This window comes from Cavia porcellus, unplaced genomic scaffold, assembly GCF_034190915.1.
Source record: "Cavia porcellus strain 051 isolate PalLab524CR breed Dunkin Hartley unplaced genomic scaffold, mCavPor4.1 scaffold_2, whole genome shotgun sequence".
NCBI classification, from domain to species: Eukaryota; Metazoa; Chordata; class Mammalia; order Rodentia; family Caviidae; genus Cavia; species Cavia porcellus.
Genome location: NW_026947485.1, coordinates 64,278,379 through 64,293,813, shown reverse-complemented (window position 1 = coordinate 64,293,813; position 15,435 = coordinate 64,278,379). Strand labels below are relative to the sequence as shown.

At 37.2% G+C, this 15,435-nt stretch overlaps 1 protein-coding gene across 4 annotated transcripts in view; it reads right to left on the bottom strand.

Annotated features, from left to right (window-relative positions):
• Positions 1-15,435, bottom strand: part of Samd9 (sterile alpha motif domain containing 9) — a 69,674-nt gene that overhangs the window by 34,696 nt on the left and 19,543 nt on the right. For 2 of the 4 annotated variants that reach the window (XM_063242703.1, XM_063242706.1), the window contains exon 2: positions 14,024-14,152. The gene's annotated coding sequence lies outside the window, so the exon portion shown is untranslated. Of the gene's footprint in view, positions 1-60; positions 456-14,023; positions 14,153-15,435 lie in introns of those variants that run through there. The other 2 variants (XM_013158445.2, XM_013158446.2) reach the window with 1 other exon arrangement.

Genomic DNA, 15,435 nt, shown 5'->3' with positions numbered 1-15,435 from the left:
GTTCGTATACTGGCTACCACATGCTGAGTAGTTTATCAAGAAAATAAATTTATTTCTTACAGTTTTTGAGGTTTTGAAGTCCAAGGTTGAGGAGCTGCCTCTGGTGAGAGCCTTGCTGACTGGAAGTGTTGCAGAGTCTCGAAGTGCTACAGGACCTCGCAGCAAGTTTGAGAGATAGAGCCAGCTTGCTTAAGTCTGTCTTCCTCTTCCTCTAAAACCACTACAGAAATTGTGAGGACTCCACCCATATGAGAGAGCTAGTCCTAATCATACCCAAAGGCTCTGCCTCCAAATATCATTAACACTAACCTTGAGGTTTAAGTTTCAGTGTTAGTTTTGGGAGGTACCAACACACAGATAGTAGCACTTATTGTATATCGATTACACTACAATAAAGCTAATGTTTGTGTAGCATTTTAAAATCTCTATACTATATAAATTATTCTAAGAACATTGGTGCAAAGGCATGTGTTAGATTATTCTGGTGCAATAGAGAAGCCAAAGTACAAAATGAACAGGTTTATTGAGGTGAGGATGAGGGAAGGAGCACACAAGCCATGGCAGCTGTCTCTTTCATTCAGAATGTGGGGTATGGGACATATGTAACCTTTGACTAGCCATGGTGCTTAGGGCGGGCATTGATGACGTGGGAGAAAATGATTGGAATTTTCTTTGCACACTGGAAAGGAAAAAGGGAGTTGTAATAGGGGAAGGAGGAAGTGACTCAGGGTAGACATCCCGGATTTGGCCTTCTACCACCATAATGTTCTGTAATTTATTCTAGGGCAAAACTCTTTCAACATGTATATAATTGAAAGATGCTGACTGATAATTTTAACATCGTTAATTGACTAGAATTATAACTTGGAAAATGCATGAACCTTCTCAAAAAAAGAAACTTTTTTTCTGAGACAGAATAGGAGATGGTCCCAGATGGAACCTGGCCTAGCACTCACAGGTAGGCCATGATGTTTACTATTTAAACACTACATTAATCATATTACCACAGTGACAAAGATGCACAAGCAATATGTAATTATAGATGAACACAGATAAAACATGAACATTGCCAACCTATAAATATAACCAAAGGTATTCCTGTCCTGTCTAATACAAGTCATTTGTTCTTCATTACTAATTATAGTCTAAGTTTCCTTCTATTCTCATTTTCTAGGAGAGAATTATTGACCTCCTTTCTGTATAGCAGCCATTCTAGAGCACAGCCCTACTACCTGAACCCTCTCCTCCAGTCACTTAACACAAGTAAGGAGGTATTAGGAGATAGAAATCCCTTAATAAATCTTTCCTGACACCCTCCAACTGAGACACCTGTATCACTCTGTCTTTATAATGAGTCAACAAATACAAATTTAATTACTTATATATTCCTGGTGATTTTTGGTTGGTACTTTAAGTGTAAATTCTGCTTAGTTTTAAAGTAGTGTATATTGTGGGAGGACCACCCGGCATCTCCCAAGATCCATGCCATGTTGGAACTTAGGGTACTGTAAAACCAAGCAATCAGCATGCCTCCCTGGTAAGCAGCCATGGCTTGGGCAAGTGGTGGCTGCCTCGGGTAGAACCACCCAGTGTCTCCTGAGATACGCGTCATGTTAGAACTTAGGGCACTGGGAAACCAAGCAACCAGCCTTGGTAAACAGCTGTGAGCCTACTGTTAGGCAGGCTGAGAATCAAATATCCCATACGTTCCTCCCCCATTAACAATAGCCAGTGATCTGAGCATCTCTGGGAGATTGACCATATGCAATACGGCAAATAGTGGGGGATATCCTTCTACCGTCTCTTTGAAGGCAAATATTGTTATCACTGTTTTGCTTTGTTCTGATAAATTGCTCTATTCAGTATTGTCTTGATAAGTACTACAATGTTCTGTATTTGGTTTGATTTTGCTACACCTGATTGAAAGAACAACTATTGTGAAGATAAAAAGATATATACTATGATACCTATTACTGTTATCCTGCTAACCTGTTGTGACATTCTATACCAATTTCACTGCATTGTCTCAATTAGCTATGTTATGTCTCATTCTGTTGCATTTTGCTACCTTCAAAATAATAAAAAAGTATATATTGACAATTCATAATTATATAAATTTATAGGGTACAAAGTGGTGTTAAGAGCTGGGCACAGTGGCTCACACCTGTAATTCCAAGACTCAGGAGATTGAGGCAGGATTGTTGTGAGCTCAACACCAGCCTGGGCTACAAACTGAACTCAAGGCCAGCCTGAACTGCATAGTAAAATCCTGTCTCAAAAGACAAACAAACAAATAAACAAAAAACCAAACCAAAACAAAAAACCCAAAACCAAATCCAAAATGGTGTTAAAAAGATAATGTAGAATGGTTAAATAATCATAAATTGAATAAGTCAGGCACAGAAAAACATATACTGTAATTGTCATGTACATATGGACTATAAAACAATTGGAATCACAAAGGCAGTGAGCACAGTGGGTGGTTATGGAGGCTGGATGCGAGAGGAATGGTGAGATGAAGGCCAAAGGGCACAAGGTCTCACAGAGAAGGATTATGTTTTTAGAGATCTTTTTCATTTTGTGGTGAATGAAGCTAATAGAGAATACTTCAGAGATACTGTGAGAAAATGAAGTGTTTGAGATGGTGGGTATACTAGCTACCTTGAGTTAATTACTCCACATGGTATTCATAAATCTTTGAATACCATAACACTTTGAATATTCATAACACTTTGTACAGGGTTTTCATAGTGGTCTCCAGTCCTATGGAAAGGTTCGCTGCCTTATAAGGTAGACTAATCATCCATCTTTGTCTTCCTAGAATAAAGGAATGCGATACATGGAATTCTTTAAACATCCCTATAAAAGCTATAGACGTCTGGGTTATTTTGCAGAGGAAAGCAGAGCTACAGATCCCAGTAGTTTTCCAGAATTAGAGCAGGGCTCTGTAGAAAACTGCCTGAATGAGAACAACAAAAATAGTTGGTGTTTTAAAAATGAACAGGAAGCACTAACAATTTTGTGTGTGCTCAATTAGCTTATGGTTTTCACATCTCACAATTTATTTGTGCTGGTTTTAGATCACTTTTCAACACTGATGCCCGTAATCCCAGTACTTGGAAGACCTAGTACACCAGAAGCAGCAGGAGCCCTAGGGACCAAGGTCTGAGGATGTTACTGGGTGGTTTGAGCTGGGAGCATGGTTCAAGACAGTTTAAAACACCTAGGAAAAACCTGGTCTCCCCCTTGGGTTTTGGCTCCAGATGTAAGGAATGATAAGAGGCAGAGATAGCTGAGACCAATAGACTTGTTTAAAGGCAACATGGCATGGAGTTTATTGCAGGCAGACCGAGGGCAAAAGAGTCATCCGTAGGAACAAAAAGAAGTGAGCTTTTTGTACAGGGCTTGAAAGATGGCAAGGGATATTAGGTCGGAAACTATGAGTAAACATCAGTGGTCAAAGTTCTCTGGAAATCTTGTGCCTCAGTGCAAAGTCCTCGAGGCACCCACTGCAAATGTTTGAGTGTCTTCAAATGTCCATGTGTCTGGAAGATTCCATGCTCCATCTTCTTTCCTTTATGACATGCTGTATTTACCAAGGGTTAGGATTAGGGGTAGCTAGCTGAGGACAATGTTTCAGCTGGTAGACAGATTGGGTATTGGGAGAATCATGTTCATACTGAGCCCTACCAACAGGCTATGAGGAGATGCCTGTAAGGTTCCCACTAATGGGGACTAACCTAAGTTCAGGTCTGCTAGATCCCAAGAAATTCAGCCTTACCAGATCACAGCCCTGCAGCTGAAAGTCTCAGGTTATCAGGAGATGTCCTGTTAGGTCCCCAGTTTTGTAGACTAATCTGCTAAAATACCAGAATCTAATTTTTACTTCTCTTATTTACAGATGGGAACAACTTCACCTATTCTTTCTGAGACCCTGCTCAGATGTTTTCTTAAGCACTAAAACAAGGTCCACAATAAGACCTTTCAAAGAGACAGTCTTATATTCCTGTGTAATTAAAAATGCCCTATATACCCACTTGGGAAAAATGAGACATGACCACCCTTTGAAAACCTAAAATATAATATTATATTTTAATTTTATCTTTAGTGTAGAGAACAAGAAAATTGGATCTTTACTATAAAGAACAAGAAAAATGGTCAGAGGTGCCTTATGTTTAAGCCTTTATGGCCCTTTACCAAAGGCCTGACCTGTACCCAAGGAATCATCATCCCTCAGGAGCTGATGTTGCAAATCCGCTTCTGTTATCTCCTCCTCCCCACAAACTACCTCCTCAGCAACCTGCTCAGTCAGTACCAGCAAGAGATAAAAGCTATCTCCTAAGTCCACCCTGTTCTAGGTCTGGGTTTATTTATTATAGAGGCCCTGACAAAGGAAATTCAATGTTTAAGCCAGTCATTGTTCCACCCCTTTGAAAAGTGTCAAGCACTGATGGTACAGTGTGTGGGTGGTAGTGACTTTTCAGTTACAGATATTCAGCAATGCAAACAACAACAACAACAACAAACAAAACAAACAAACAAAAAACTAAAACATTAAGTAGTCTCTGAGGATTCTAAAAAATTCACTGAAAGTTTCTGTTCCCTAACAATGGCTTTTGATCTGACCTGACAGGATGTCCAATTTATCCTTGTCTCTTGTTGAATAGCAGTAAAAAATATTATAAAAGGTGCATAGCAGATCAATGACACATCCTTTCCAGCTTCACACTCTGATAATCTGCTAACTGCTGTGTTATATAGGTCCCCAGAGGGATCTGACTCAGGGGAAGGAGATGTCAAGTGAAATTATATATTCCTCACAGTTTCTCTACCAAGCATTTAGCTATGTTATACTGAATCCTGTAGCCTGGATCTACCTCTGTTACCATGGTATCTCTGCTACTGTGGAATAGTTAGAACTCTTGTGTAGGAGGAGAAATAAATTGCAAGCATCCAAAAAGTAGCAAGTAGCAAGCAACTACATTTATTGAAGATCACTGGGAGTTGTGCTTGGGCCAAGACTGTATCAAAAAAAGCTATGGCACAGACAGAAAAATAATACTGGGGTAACAGAAAAGTAGTCACTGCAAAGAAGTCATAGTGTAACCCGTGCTTTTAGAGATAAGTAGCTTCTCCAACTTTCTCTTGCTGAGCCTGTGGGAGACAACCCCAACGACTCCCCTTGAATGCAAAACAATTAGTGCAATTTTGATTATTTGGAGACTTATTTCCTTATACTGATATGCAGAGAGCTGGCTATGGTATTTCCTTCTCTCTTTAACTGGCTCTAAGCATTGAAAATAAGACTAGGTGAAGTGCTGGTATGTGATCTCTAAAGCCAACAGACAATCCTGTTTCCTCACCTAGTGTTCTCCTTACAGGATATGAGCATAGTGGGATGTTTAGAGCCAGTTATCTCCAGAAATGTCAACTGGGTATGAGCCTCAAGGTAAAGAGACTATGACTTCCCAGAGCACAAGAGCTTGCATATCAGAAACTGAAGTGACAGTTTCCCAAAACAATTCAGTTGCTACCTTAATTAGGTTATATGAATTGATCCTTCTGCATATCTTTATCTCTGCAATTTACAGAGGTGCCCTTCTCTCACCTGGCCAGCCAGCTCAAGTTACTCATGTAATTCCTGCCATTCTCATTGTCACTTATCCCTTAGCCACCGCCCTTTTCCACAAGATAATAAATTCTGGGAGAGGCCTAGGATCAGGGCTTTTGTCCGCACATCCTCATGGGGATTGGGCGTAGGACTCCTTGGCTGCCCTTAACTTGGAACATGTCTTGGTGTTTTTACTTTTGCTGTAGGTTGCATAGGTGGTGGTAGATTAGAATTAACTTGCTGGGATTCCAATGATGTCTCAATGGGATTACAAATATAATCTTTTGGATTGTGAGGAAAGCTAGAAAAAAGATTTCAATACTTGGATGACTGAACTCAATATTTTGGTTTACAATAGAGCCCATAGTGCATACTTCTTCCTGTCCTCAATGCAAAAGAAGTGACAGAGCATGCAGATGCCAGCCTTAGGAGGCCAGCAGTCTGATTTCTTTCCCAGAAGAAAGAGGAAGATGGGATGAAGTGGACTGGAAGTGATAAAGGAAGTGTGGAAGTTTGAATCCTCTCCTTGTGCTCGCTCCCCTCTGCTTGTTGTAAAACACCTTTGCCCATCTGTAAATGAGGAGATGGTATTATGAGGTGAACAGGTCCCACTGTCTCCTCAGAGCAAGCTTTGAATAAATCATTTTTCCTTTTTTAGCCAAATAGTTGATTTTTATCACCAGTCACATCTATTCTTATTTTTAAAAAAAGCAAGAAAAGAAAAGTGTTGATTTCAGCCGGGAAGTATTGCTCTTAAACCAGTTTCTTTTTCTTTTTCTTTTCCGTGCTAGAGGCCTTGTGCAATAGAGTCTGGATAAGATGTGAAAATATCCGACCAACTATTTCTAAATTTTGCACAACAGAAAATGTCTTAATATCTATGGCAAGAGTTTTTAAACTGAGTGAGATCTATAAATTAAGAAAGAAAGAAAAAAAAGCTTTAAGAAACCCAAACCTGGGTTAAGTAGGCCATAAATTTGTGTATTATATGTTATATCCTGTGTATGTACTTGTGTTGTGTATGTTGTGTAGATGGCAACAGGTTATTTTAAAATAAGAGCACTTAGTAACTAAAAAAAGCATAAAACCCAATGCCTTTTTCTTCACTTGCTTGAAAGTGTTTTGAAAATGTTACAACAGTGTCCACAACTTATGACAAGAATTTTGCTTGTGTTAGCAAATCAGTCATATTTGAGGTGTTTGACTTTAGGAAAATTTTCAGTTTCTCTAGGTTGTAAGAAAAGATTAAAGAGCAAAAGGAAATGTAATTAAAAGTTTGTGTTTATTAGGATCATTAAGACTCTTAGGAATCAGAGTCAGCTGAATATTGAGATAATGTAAATATAGCAATGGCTGAGCACTCTTTTATTTAAAATTGTTTAGCTTATCAGAAAATAAGCTATGTAGCAATGATTGGATAAAGGCTGCTTTTAGTACTGGTAATAATTTTAGTACTGCTAATAATTGGTTAAAAGAGTTATGGCTTATAGCAAAAATGACTTTTAAATTACTGACTCAGGATGGAGATGTCAAGTGAAAATTATGTATTCCTCACAGTTTTCTCTATCAAGCGTTTAGCTATGTCGAAGGAAAAAAAGATGCAAATCCTGCTTTTAGTGGGTAATAGGTAAAGGCTCTGGTCTGCCTATTTCCTAACCTTATCATGTTCTTTATGTCATGACTGCATCAGTTTCAGGATGGATTGGTTCCCATATGTTCTCAGGAATGCTTGCTTAAACAAGAGTGGTTTACAGAGTTTATACTTGGTTATTCTATCGAGAAAAAATTGAGTTAGCTTACAAACTCCCCTATGTTTTACTACAGAAGAGATATGGGAGCAATTAAAAGGTTCTGTTTACCATATATAAATCTATAGTCCATTTGTAAATTTTCTTACTGAGTCTAAGTGAAAAAAAAAAAATAGACAGTTTTGTCTTACGTGTTAACTTGTGTCTGAGAAACACTGTCCAACCATGCTGTATTCCTTAACTTCCCTAGAAAAACTGGGTCACATTTACATTTTAATAATACCTCAACTCTAGACTCATGAAGTCAATGGATGAGGATTTTTCTAGATCTTCTGAGCTTTGTCACTATACATGCCCCTGATTGGTAAACCTCCTTTTGTAATTTGCTTTTGGTGACGTGAAAATTTGGTCAAAAATAATTCAATGGGATCAATGCAAATATTCAAATTCAAAGAAAACTCTTCAAAGATTCTAAAAAGCATTCTGTTGTAGTGCATATAGATGCAATTTTGAGGTATTGACTACAATATTTGAAAGTTTTTTCTCAGCCACAAAGTTATTTTGGGACAATAAGTTGTGTTTGTTAGATGTTTTATGCTCTGTGAGCAGTGTAGAGATAATTGTTAATAAGTGAAACATCTAAATTATTTATAATTAAGTTAAAATACTAAAGGCATTTGCTATGTAATGTTTGCTTCTTTGAATTTATAAATAATAATGTGTTTGTGTTTATTTAATTTCCCAGAATGCTAATATATGTACCTGTATTACACTTACCCAAAATCAAAAGATGTTTGATCTTTTAATAACCCTCAGAATAACTCTTCTAGTGGGAAGCTTTTATCAAACTGTAGTTCAACTTGTTAAAAACTGAGCCTAGGGGCTGGGGATTTAGCTCAGCGGCATAAGTGCCTGCCTTGTAAGCAGGCAGTTGTGAGTTCAATCCCTGGTACTGATAAAAAGGAAAAAGACAAACAAAAAACAAAACAAAACAAAACAAAACAAAACAAAAAAACTGAGCTAAAAAATAAATCTCAAAGCAATATTGTATTTGTTCATCATTTTAAGATATTTTAAAGTTAATTATATAAGCACAATTTACTTAATATTCTAGTAATTTATGGTTTTAAAGAAAGAAAGATTTTGTTGTAAAGTTTTAATACCTATGACTTATCTGGTCTGGTAATGAGTTTGTTATACTGCCTAATGTTAAGCTTTAAGAGACAATATAAGGGTTGCTTGCTTCTCTGTAATAGTTAAGTTAGATTGTTTTACTGTCTAGTCTTTGTTTAAATTAAGTACTTAAAATGAGAGTTTTTTAAAAATCAAATTACTTTGTTTTAGTAGAAAAGATTCAGAAAAGATTTTAGGTGCTTCCTATCTCAAGTATGCTACATGCATGTTCTTTTCTAGATGTAAAGTGTTTACATGAAAATACAATACAGTTTTGGAATGAAAATATGAGTAAATAACATAAGTTTTAAAATGACTGATGACATGTTTGGGGGCATAATTTTATAATAATGCAAAACTTACGTTTCTGTTGTAAATTTGATATAATAAATGATATCCAAACTCGAAATCATATAAAGGAAACATTATAACTCCAACCAGTTATATTTTTTAAAAGAATAAAACCAAACAAAATGAAACAGAATAAAGCCAATCAAAATGAAACAGTGAAAGCGATATAGGACTTCAAAAGAAGATGACAGGAAATCAACAAGGGCTGCCATAATGCCTCTTGTTATCTTCAAAATAGCTGTCCATACCATCAGACATATTAAAATCAAACCAAATAAAACTGAAGAAAACCAATCAAAACAAAACAGTGAAAGTGATGCAGAATTTCAAAACAAGATAATAGGAAAATCAACAATGGCTACCATAGTGCCTCTTGTTATCTTCAAAATATCTGCCCATACTATACCATCAGACCTAATAAAACCAAACAAAACAGAACAAAATAAAACCAATCAAAACAAAACAGTGAAAGTGTTATAGAACTTCAAAATAAGATAATAGAAAATCATCAGTTGTTGCCATAATATATCTTGCTATATTTGAAATAGCTGCCTATGCCATCAGATATAAAACCATATCAATCAAAACAATAAAACCAATCAAAGCAAGACAATTAAAATGATACAGGACTTTAAAACAAAGTAATAGGGGATTAACAATGACTACCACCTTTCCTTTTTAGATGTTTCTTCCACTTTCACTTTCACAATATCTAGTGTACATTTTGGGATCACACTTGTTTTTTATACTAGGGAGACAACATGATGTTCACCTATATGAGCCTGGACCATTTCACTCAACAGCATGATAACAAGTTGCATCCATTTACCTATAAGAGCTTCATGATTATCCTTTATAGCCGAGCAGCTTTCTATTGTATAAAAATGCCGTATCTTTCCTATCCATTCTGCAGTTGATGGGTAAGCTATCTCTGCTTTTTTCTGGTTCCCTCTTACATGGAGCATTATTTTCTCTCCTTTGATTTGCAGTCTCTGAATTTCCTTTTGAGTTAATGTGTTTCTTGTATACCACATATTGGTGGATCTTGTTACTTGATCCACTCTGCCTGTATTTCTTTTTATTGGTGAATCAAGGCTATCTACATTAATGGTTACAGCCAACATGCACTGGTTCATCTCCACCATGCTTTTTCCCTGCCATTGGCTCCCTACCTTATCCCTCTATTCAACTGTCTGCTCCACTTGATGATCCCACTCTACTGCTATTCCTGGAACCAGGGTCATTTTTATCTCTCTCTCTCTTTCTCTAAGCCTTATGATTTGAAATAGATTCTGACATTATCCCAGTGTATTATACTTTTTAAAAAAATTTAGAACAAATCATCTCTAGTTAGAAGTATTTTACTCAAAAGTTATACTGTTAATATACAGCATATGATCAATGTATCATAGACAAATCAGTTAGGTAGAAATGTTATAGGCAGTCTTTTAGTACTCTTTGTAGGGTTAATTTGGTGGTCCAAATTGCTAGATGTTTTGGTTCACTGAGTTTGTGTTCCCCCAAACTGAAGAATGAATTCTAAGGAACAAAGGGGATTTAGAGTAGGAAGTATTTACTGAGTAGGAGAGATATTGCTCCTGAGAGGCAGGAGGGTTTCTGAGTAGATTTCCAAGGATCTTACTTCTCAGGGAAAGTTTTATAGAGCACCATCACATGGGTACAATGTGGGTTACAACTACGATCAACCAATAAGTATACCTAGGTATAGTCTAGGTATAGTCACTTAGGTAATATTGATCCAATAGGGAAGCAAGTAATATAACAAATGTATATGAAAAGAACAAAGAACTTTTTTTAAAACTCTTTACCAGTACCAGGGATTGAATTCATGACTGCCTGCTTGCAAGGCAGGTGCTTATGCCTCTGAGCTAAATCCCCAGCCCCAAGAACTTTTTAAGATGGAATGACTCCAAAGTTCTTGGTGACTCTCTGACTAATGTCTACCTAGACTTCATTAGACCAAATGTTACCACTTATCTTTGGCTTGGTCATTGCATCTTTATCTTGAGGCCAGGCCTCCAATAGATGTGCCTCTGGCCACAGCTATAATGCATTTTCATCTTTTCCCCGACTCATTGATGGCCTAGACCTCTTTGACTGCCTATAACATTTCTACCTAACTGATTTGTCTATGATACATTGATCATATGCTGTATATTAACAGTACAACTTTTGAGTAAAATACTTCTAATTAGAGATGGTTTGTTCTAAATTTTTTTAAAAAGTATAATACACTGGGATAACGTCAGAATCTATTTCAAATCATAAGGCTTAGGACACTGATCTGTTCTTAGTAAAATTTGCAACAAAACTATAAAAAGGGGATTTTAAATTTGTCAAAATAATTTTCTTGTGTTTTATGGTGCCTTGTTAGGATTAAATGTTTAAAAAATGCTTTAGAAATTGCTCACAGGGAAATTATATTGTTCAATCAACTTTGCATGCCTGTATCTGGTTACTTGATAATTAAATTCTTGGTTTGAAATCTTGTATCACTATTTTTTTTGTTTTGCTTTTTTTGTTGTTTTTTGTTTGCTTGCTTATTGGTTTTTCTGTTTTTTTCTTCTTTAAAATAAAATTTTTAAAAATGCCTTAGAAGTTCATTTATGGCTGGGCATGGTGGCACATACAGATAATCCCAGCAGTCAGCAGGGTGAAGCAGGAGAATAACCATGAATTAAAAGCCATCCTGAGCTACACAGTGAGTTCAAAGCCAGCCTGAACTACACAGTGAGACCCTATCTCAAAAAACCAAAGCAGCCAAAGAAAAAAAAAAAGAAAGTTCATTTGATTACAATTCTTATTGCATAAACTACTATTATATGATTTTTGTTTTTAAAAAATGTAATTGTCTTGGTGTAATATAATCCATTGTGATTGTTAACTTAATATGCTGTGAAAGTTAATAAATTGTTTTGTTAAACTGCTACTTTGTATATTTATTTATTTATTTTAGTACCAGGGATGGAACTCATGACCTTGCACTTGCCAAGCAGGTCTTATGCTGCTGAGCGACACCTCTGGCCCCAACTTGTATATTTCTTATAGTAATATAATTGTCAAAAGTCATATTCTTGGTCACTAAAAGGTAGTCTTGCTAAAAAATGTGTGTTCTTAGTAAAAAAGACATTAATTTTTGCACATTGCTTTAAAAATTTTTACAGCTCTGTGTGTTTACCTATGAAATCCAAAAGATGAGATTAAATTGCAAATCTTGGCTTTGGCATTAGAAACTGTGTGCTTTCTTCTGAATGGTAATGTTGGGCATTTGGAAGTGGCTCACCAATCAGAAGCATTCCAGGTGCTTTTTGTCTCTAACAAAGAATTGGATGAGTCAACCCAGAGTGTTATCAAATGTTTATGTGAAAAATGCAAGATGACTGGGTAAGGGAGAAACCAGCTCTGCAGAGCAAACTTGGGAAGAACAAGAGAAAAAGAAGATAAAGGCAAAAATAAAAGGACACGCTATGTCCTAAAAACACAGTATGAACTCTAATGGGAAACCATGACTGTGGGCTTCCCATGGTATCTGCACCCTTATATGAAGTCTACATCTTGGGAAAGCCCAATAGAAGTTGCACATATAAGGTCTTGGGAATTATTTGCTGTTATCCTGGGGTCTTGTAATTGATGGTCCTGCTTATTCCCCCAGTCAGTTTTGCCAGATCCTATTTCCTATAACAGTAATTAATGCCAGTTCACCAAAGGAGGGAGTTTTAAGTATTTGCTTCATATATTTTCTAGCAGAACTAAGCTTACTTCACAGAATTATTGACTTTCTTTAATTGACTTGGTCATTGTGTTTCTTAACTCATGTTAACTGCATTTTCTTTGTCTTTTTGGTTTATGTAATGAATGTGAGGCAAGAGACCACACGATGGGCTTTTGTGATATACCTGTGTGCAGACAGGCAGCAATGCAACAAAGCTATCCACCCTGAAGGGAGAGAAATGTGTCCCTTTTATAGTGATGGAAAGAAGGCAGGGGACATTAGGCAGGAAGAATTAATAAACATCTGTGGTCAAATTTCTGTGGCTGTCTTGCACCTCAGTGGGCAAAGTCTGTAAAGTATCTGTTGTAAATTTTTGGGTGTCTCCAGATGTTCCCACGACCTTCAAAATTCCTTGTTCTATTTTAACTCCTCTACAACATCTTGTGCTTACAGATGACAGCTTTGGGTGCTGAGCTGAATTTCCTGAAGAGGGCAGTGTTTCTGCTTGCAAGCAGGCTGGGGAGTGGGAGAATCAGGTCCAGTTGGAGATATACATGTCTGTTTATAAATTTTATAACTATTGCTTGTCAAAGTTCTAATGTGTTAGGATGCTGATTACAAAATATATAAGATTAACCTTGACGATGGATCAGACTGTTCATGTAACCATGTGCCATGTAAACCATTGGCACAAAGAGTTTACAACACTGACTCCTATCACCTGTCACATCGAACATGTTCTGACTGACCATCACTGGGAAAAACTTCCTTGGCACTACAGGACAAGGCCACAGATGGTTCATTGGCACTGCCTTCAGAAAAGAAGAAATCTTATTCATAATTTAGTTGTGAGCATCATCAAAGAGTCACCTGCATGTCTACCTTACCAAACTAAAGCAAAGTGGCAGAGGTTATTCATGACCATCTAAAAGCAAAAAACCATTCCAGTAGGCAGAATAGGTAGCTATCTCTTGATTTGGGCTGCTTTTGGTATTTGACTTCATGACTTTTAGTGATACTTTTTCAGGTTCAAGCACTTGAGTTCCCTTTTCTTGTCCTCCAGCTACCTTTGATGGAATCTATACAATAATGTAGCATAAGACATCCAGCCATTTTATGTGCGTGTGTGGGAGGATAGTAGGTGGCACTGTAAAATGGAACTTTAAAAGTTAGGTTTTTTTCTTTTAGAGATAAGCAACTTGCCCAAACTTCCACTGGAGACATAGTCCCCCCCCTCCCCGCAAAAAAAAAGTAGTGACAGAATATGCAGATGCCAAGACACTAGTTTCTTTTCCACAAGAAAGAAGATGAGCTGGAGATGGCTGGAAGTGACAAATCAAGCATGAAGATCTGCATTGTCTCTCTCTGCCCCCATCCCCGTTCCTTACTATAAAGAGCCTTACTCACCTGTAAATGTTTAGATGGTGATTTGAGGCAAATAGGCCACTCTGTCTCCTCAGAGAAAGCTTTAAATAAATCCTTCTTATCCCCAAATATATGGTCTCTTTTGATTTTGTCAGTGATGAGCAGACAAACCTGAAAATATGAGCCCAAGCAGCTGGTAACAATAGCCTTGAGGAACAGCAAGACAAATAGTCTCTGAATAACTTGTTTTTCAGAATTTAAAGGATATGCCCCTCAACCCAGGTGCCTCCCCCAAGAGTCTAGGTGCAATTGGCAGGAATGATTGACAGTGTGCAGAGTCATCTTAGAGGCTCTAACTGTAGTGCCAGAATTCACTCTGATCTTAATTGCATGCACAGTACATATTTATGAAAGGTTTGAGTAGGGTGAAGATGACTGAAAAATCAGGCTAGGAGATCCAACAAGTACATGCTTTTGCCTACATTATGAGATTTACTTGGTTTTTGTTATGTGATTGATTCTTTTTTCTCTCTTAGGACAATGGAAGGAGGAAGGTGTAAGGGTGCTGTTTAAAATTAAATGCATGGAAGTGACTTCCTCAGTTCCACTGTTTCTAACTTTACCAGCTGTGTTGGGAGGATTTTAGGGACAGTCCTGTATCTCCTGTGAACACTTTGGAGAGTAAAGCCACTTGGAGAGTTCCTTTTCCAGATGAACACGTGGGTTGTAGAAGAGGAAATCAGCTGTCTGGAGCAGGGTCAGCAGCAAGTGTGGCTTTTAGGAATAGGGATGTGTTTGTAGACCATTTCTGATTCAGAGAAATACTGGTGATGAGATCCATGATAGGGAATAGATTTTGGGATGAAAAAAGAATTGGTTTTATATTATAGAATATCTAGGTTACATTTAATGAGATAAAAAGACATGAAGTAAACATACTAGTTTCAATATTTGATTCACTTGTGTTTATTTTGTTGGAAATTGATAGCTCTTCAATTTTAAGACCTAAGATTCCAGATGTGGCTGCTATAGGTCTTGGAATGACCCTCTGGAATGTCATTCCTGGCACCAGACGGTGGAGATCCATGAGGAAACCATTTAATCAGGCAGGGACTGGGGTGATTAAGGAAGTTTTCTTGGGTGTGTGGGGGTAACTCTTGAACTAAGCTGTAAAGGACAAATAGAACAGCCATATGGAGAATGTTGGATGAAAATAACAAATTTTCAAAGACAGAATCATCCAGCGTGGACTGAGTAAAAAGAACAAAAGTTATAAAGAATGGAAAAAAGAAGTTGAGGAAGATGGGATCTGTTAAGCCTCAATCACTTACTGGTGGGGCTTTCATATGGATGAAGGGTGTGTGATATCTGGATTAGTCCTGTAGTTGTGTTAGCATAGTTCTAGGTGTGACTCAATGGGTTTACCCAAAAGGAAAGCCCCACCTTGGGTGTGG